General features: G+C 42.3%; 1 long non-coding RNA gene across 1 annotated transcript in view; it reads right to left on the bottom strand.

Annotated features, from left to right (window-relative positions):
• Positions 1 to 1,152: 1,152 nt before the first annotated feature.
• LOC147367883 (uncharacterized) overlaps positions 1,153 to 6,000 on the bottom strand; it is a 29,311-nt gene continuing 24,463 nt past the window's right edge. Inside the window, exon 2 of the long non-coding RNA XR_015169338.1 lies at positions 1,153 to 2,845. This is a non-coding gene — a long non-coding RNA (uncharacterized LOC147367883). The remainder of the gene's footprint in view (positions 2,846 to 6,000) is intronic.

Raw genomic sequence — 6,000 nt, 5'->3', positions numbered from 1 at the left:
GCCCTAACAATTATACTAATTATAGGACTTTTAAGGCACTTTTCCTTATATTGTCTCATTTGAACTTCACATTAGCTCTGTAAAAGAGGCAAAAAAAATCTTTTTATTCCCATTTATTTAGCAGAAGAGGAATGAACTTCAGAGAGAATTGGTTGGAATATACCAATTAAATAATTTTACCTCTCTTCTCTCTCCTGGGAAGGAAATCAGAGATTGAAAAGAAACTTATGTCACTGATTTGATCCTAAATTTCAGCCTCCTACATCTCTCCCATCAACTCTAATATCCCTGGACAAAAAAAACAGGTGTAAGTTAAGTCACCAAATGTTAAATGCTAGTTGAAGTCACAGGAGTCTGGGGTAATAGAACGAAGGAAGTTACTTCCATTAACTTCAGAGGAGAATTCATGGGTTAGAAGGACTGAATTTGATCCTCAAAATTAGATAAAATGAAAAGAAAAAGAAGGAAATGGAAGACAACTCAGAGAAGTTGACGAATAGTAGTATCAACTCCTTATCTTGAAATTAGTAGAGAAGATACTACACAGACTCCTTGGAATTAAACAAATGAAAGGCTATTTCCAATGACTTACATTTCTTGGTTGTTGTTTCCAAAGCTGACATGTAGCCACCATCAGGTCTGCTGTAGACAATGAGCCTATTCAAACATATGCATGGCATTTAGTGACAAACAAACCTGTTTCTGATTTTATTCTTGGCCATTTTCTGCATATGTGATTTCAAACATATGGTTTCACTCCTTTTCTTTTCCTTTTCCCCTTGCTTTTTGTTTAATCTGACTGAAAGGAATAATGATATCTATCTCCTGGCATTAGTGTGAGGATCGTTACTGATACACAGACAGTACCTGGCAGTTAGAATGTGTTCAGTGCATTTGTTTTCTCTTTCTCACTGTCAGGAATATCTATCTGGTTCAAGAGGAAAGAAAATATTTGATTTTCCCTAAGTATAACCAAACCTGTAGATGAGAGGATCAGTGCTGAAATTGAACTTTGTGTGTCTTTGTGACACAGAGTAGAACATTTCATCAATTTCTAGGACTGTTCAGCCAGGGATTTGGGGTAGATCTACAGGAGAGTATGGGAGAGACAAAATTAAATCAGCCTGGTGAATCATTCAGGGATAGTGATACTTTGCCATTTAAAAAAAAATTTATTTTAAATCCCAGTAGTTTCCAAGTTGATCAACCAGTCATCATTCTTTAGAAATGTTACTAAATGCTTATTTAATGAGCATGAGGCAAGTGATACAATATAACATGAATAAGAACAGATAATGCAGGTTGTGATAAGTCACTTTGAATAGGACAAAACTTATTTCATATGAAGTCTATAGGGTAAGATGGGAAAAACTGTAATTTCATGGAAAAAAAAACAATTACACACATGCATCTTTGCCTTCATCCATACTTTTAAATGTACGTGTGCATTTATTTTTTTTCAGGTACAAGTGGCAAATCTACCTACCAAACCAAAATATTTTCTCAATAAAGATCCTTGTGGATAGATTAGATGCTATTAAACACACCACTTAACATCATACATGCAAATGTTTCTAAAGTTCAGAGAAGTAATTTCTTCTCATCATCACCTACCCCACAATCTTTTAGATGCTATATTAAAAAGACTTGCTAAATAAAACATTTTTAATAGTATGTGTGAACATTTAGGGCTTCCCTTGTGGCTCAGATGGTAAAAAATCTACCTGCAGTGCGGGAGACCCAGGTTCAGTCTCTGGTTTGGGAAGATCCCCTGGAGGAAGAAATGGCAACCTACTCCAGTATTCTTGCCTGGAGAATCCCATGGACAGAGGAGCCTGGTGTGCTACAGTCCTTGGGTTGCAAAGAGTTGGACATGACTAACCAACAAAGCATGCGTGCGTGCACGTGAACATTTATTTCAGCCACCAAGCTACGGTCGTAGAGATTGACCACCTCTATGAACACTGTTGCTGGATACAAACATTCAATTAGATATCAGAGTATAATTTCTCTTTAGAGAAGTAGCATCTTGGTCTGTTTTTATTCATTAACACTACAACTTGAAGAGGCTTATTGGTATCGTCAGGGCCTTCAGTTCAGTTCAGTGGCTCAGTCGTGTCTGGCTCTTTGTGACCCCGTGGACTGCAGAACACCAGGCCTCCCTGTCCATCACCAACACCTGGAGTTTACTCAAACTCATGTCCATTGAGTCGGTGATGACATCCAACCATCTAATCCTGTCGTCCCCTTCTCTTCCCACCTTCAATCTTTCCCAGCATCAGGGTCTTTTCAAATGAGTCAGCTCTTCGCATCAGGTGGCAAAAGTATTGGAGTTTCAGCTTCAGCATCAGTCCTTCCAATGGATATTCAGGACTGATTTCCTTTAGGATGGACTGGTTGGATCTTCTTTCAGTCCAAGGGACTTGCAAGAGTCTTCTCCAGCACCACAGTTCAAAAGCATCAGTTCTTCAGCGCTCAGCTTTCTTTATGGTACAACTCTCACATCCATCCCTGACTACTGGAAAAACCATAGCTTTGATTAGATGGACCTTTGTTGGCAAAGTAATGCCTCTGCTTTTTAATATGCTGTCTAGGTTGGTCATAACTTTTCTTCCAAGGAGCAAACATCTTTTAATTTTATGGCTGCAGTCACCATCTGCAGTGATTTTGGAGCCCCCCAAAATAAAGTCTGTCACTGTTTCCCGATCTATTTGCCGTTAAGTGGTGGGACCACATGCCATGACCTTAGTTTTCTGGATGTTGAGTTTTAAGCCAACTTTTTCACTCTTCTCTTTCACTTTCATCAAGAAGCTCTTTAGTTCTTCTTCGCTTTCTGCCATAAGGCCTTAATAGAAGTGAAAAAAAAAATAAGAATAGATCATTTTTCTCTGGGAGGATTGTGGAAGATACAAGTCCCCAGAGAAAGTCAAGTGGATGGGAGGCTGAGATAGTCTTGATCATCTGATGTAGAAGAGAGATGAATAGGAGGAGAGGACTTAGCCCCATGGATACAATTAGAGGGTGGGCACAGGTGGCCACCAAGTTTCTTTCATTTATTCAAAAAATATTATGTGAAAGTATATGTAAAAAATATATGTGCTTTTATAAGAGCATCTGTATGTAACAATAATAAATGTGAAAAGCAGAGTCCTCGCCCTATACAGTCTATGACCTAATGATCTCCTAGACCAGCAGTATCAATATCACCTGGGAATGCTCAAAGCCCACCCGAGACCACTGAATCAGAAACATTGAGAGGCCCTCTAATCTGAGTTTTAATAAGCTCTTCTGGAGAGTTTGAGAACCACTGGTCTAATGGAGAGTGTTCTGTAACTTCAGCCCCTCAAAGCTGTCCTGCTGCAGAAAGTGTGAACAAGACACAATTGTAAGGGGCCAGAAAGTTATCAATATGTTTTTCTCAATTCCTTGCTCGTCCCTTTGCCTACACAAGCTACTTGGTACTTCTGTGACATTATCTGGTACACGGGGTCCTGAGATTTCTGCTCATCAGAATTACCAAAGAACTGTTTATTCATTCACTCCTTCCTTTATTCATGTGACAAATATTTGTGGGGCGTTTATATCAGGCACCGTTCCAGGCATGTTGATGCAGTGGCAAAAACACAACCATTATCCTTGCTCTTCTAGAGTTCACAGTCAAAACGAAACTTCAAAATATAAATAATCATAACAACAAAATAACCACACATCTTACAAAAGAAGATAAAATGTTGGAACAGAACAATCTATGTGTTGAGTGTGGCAGGGGGCAACTTAATTTGAGACTCAGTAAGTATCTCTCTGAAGAAGTGTTATTTAAACTAAGCTAAAGGATAAAGAGGCATTAAGAGAGCGATGAGCCTGTGCAAAGATCTGCAGAGAGGCAAAACCTCAGGGTGTTCAAGGAACCGAAAAGGGCAAATGCAGAGAACAAGGGAGGAGGTGTCACCTTGAGACCGAAATTGTACAGGTTGGAAGAGACCAGGGCATGCAGCTCGGGAGGACACCATGAGCAGGAAGAAGATTTCGTTTAAGTTTAAAGCTATTACCATGGTTGCACAGAGGAAAAACAGATTAGATTAGAGCGATGGAAGCAGGAAGACCACTGTGGAGGAGGCTGCCTCTCAAGTGCCCGAGTGATGGATAAACAGCCTGTATGTGAAGGGGACCAACAGGTAATGCAATGGCTTAAAAAGCAGGATTCCTGCATCCGGAGCAGGTTATCGCTCCCAGAAATGGCTTCCAAGCTGTTTGGGCTCAGAGGTATCCCCCACTCCCCCTGGACCCCAAACCCTGACAACTGAATGGATAGAAGGGTTTTTACCCGCAAGGTGCCTCTTTCAACTGACCTTGCTCAGAAGCCCCTTTTCCCTTGTACCACCAATTCACTCTTACCTTTCACTTTCTTTTTCCTAAAAGTGTTGCCCTCTCACTGTTCTTTTAAAGTGCAAATTTCCTGGGGAATTAAAGCTCTGAACTGTCTGTGATAATGCTGAGCACATCAGTTCCCTCTTGACAGAGGCAGGTTACAAGGTTCCTTGGTTACGAAGCTAAATGCTCTGACATGACCTTGGTTTCCTTCTGACCCAGGTCAGGACAGGGATGTGATGTGACTGACACTTCTTACCCCACACTTGGCCTCTGGTGACTGGAGGTTGACACCCTCACCAGCCCTCCCCCCAGGGTGCCCAGTCATCTCTCCCTGTGGAGCTGACAACACATTGGCATCGCTGACAAATGACTCATTTCCAGCCACATAAAATGGCTTCAATCTTCTCTTCTTTGAAGTTTCACAGATTACCTCCTCCGCCCCCAGCTTTTCTGACAACTTCACTCCAGCAGTGCATTGTTAAAAGCCACACTTATTATGCCAGTGTGGCACAATTAGAGTTCAGCTTTAATTATAGAAGTGGATCTACTGCAGTGCTTGGACTGATGCTCCTGCGGGCCCATGACTCCCACACTGGAGGCTGTGGGACTTACTGTCCTCCCCATAGCACGGCCCCTCCCTGGAGGGTTGAGGGGTGCTGACCTTCCTTCTTTAGTCTTAATTTTAAATCACCCAAGTCGGAAATCAAGGTACGAACTCAGAATCCTTCCCCATCTTTTTTCCTCTTGGCCAACCAGTCACCAAGTTTTCTTCTTTCTTTCCCTTTGGCATTTCTCCAGTGCCCATTGCCCTGCCTATGGGTTACACTGTCATCACCTTTTTTTTAAAGAATATTACAAAATCCTCTGGTCCCTCTCTCTACCTCCTGTTCTGCCCCTTCCAAAACAGTCCTCCAGGCAATTGTTCTACGCGTAGATCAGTTCATCTGATTCATTGTTCTAAACTCTTTGACAGCTTCTCATTGACCCGAACATAAAGTCTTCAGCTTGGAAGTCAGTGTTCTCTCTAACTGGCTCTCCCGCCTCTCTGCCTCAGGCCACCTTCACCTGAATCCTCTTCTGCCTTTGAGGAACCAGGTCACTTGGAGATCTTCCCATAATTCCTACCGTAGGATGCCTTCGCACCTTTGCTCAAGCTCGTTCTTATCTGGGATACCTGGTTTTCTTCGCATCCTGCAGGGCTCATTTCAGGGCCAAGGAATCCTTCACAACCTGTTATCCCAAAGCAACTGAGGGCCCCTTTCTGAGGTACAAACGCGCTGTGCCCCCCTCTCCCCTGTTGTGACTCTCATTTACATACTGGTTCTTTTGCTTGTTTTCCATTCTGCTGAACAATGAACTCCTCGAGGACGCAAGTGGTGCCTTAGGCAACTGTCCAGGTAGAGACACGCACAGTGAAAGGTGGCCGGCTACGGTGTGTGTCCTCCCAGCCTGCAGCACCGCTTTGATAACGCTTAGCATGTGCCTCCTGATCCTCCGTATAGGACCGGTTTAAGCATCGCTCACCCCATTTAATCTTCACAACAAACATAAGGAAGTCATTGTAGCTGATTTTACAGAGGAGAAGAGTGAACCTTGGGGAGGTCTAGTAATTTGTCTGTTTTCATTCCA

Source organism: Bos grunniens, chromosome 8 (genome assembly GCF_055505025.1).
Source record: "Bos grunniens cultivar Pamir isolate PY7600 chromosome 8, Bosgru_T2T1.0, whole genome shotgun sequence".
NCBI classification, from domain to species: Eukaryota; Metazoa; Chordata; class Mammalia; order Artiodactyla; family Bovidae; genus Bos; species Bos grunniens.
Note: the sequence above shows the minus strand (reverse complement) of the source record. Positions and strands in the feature narration are given on the sequence as shown.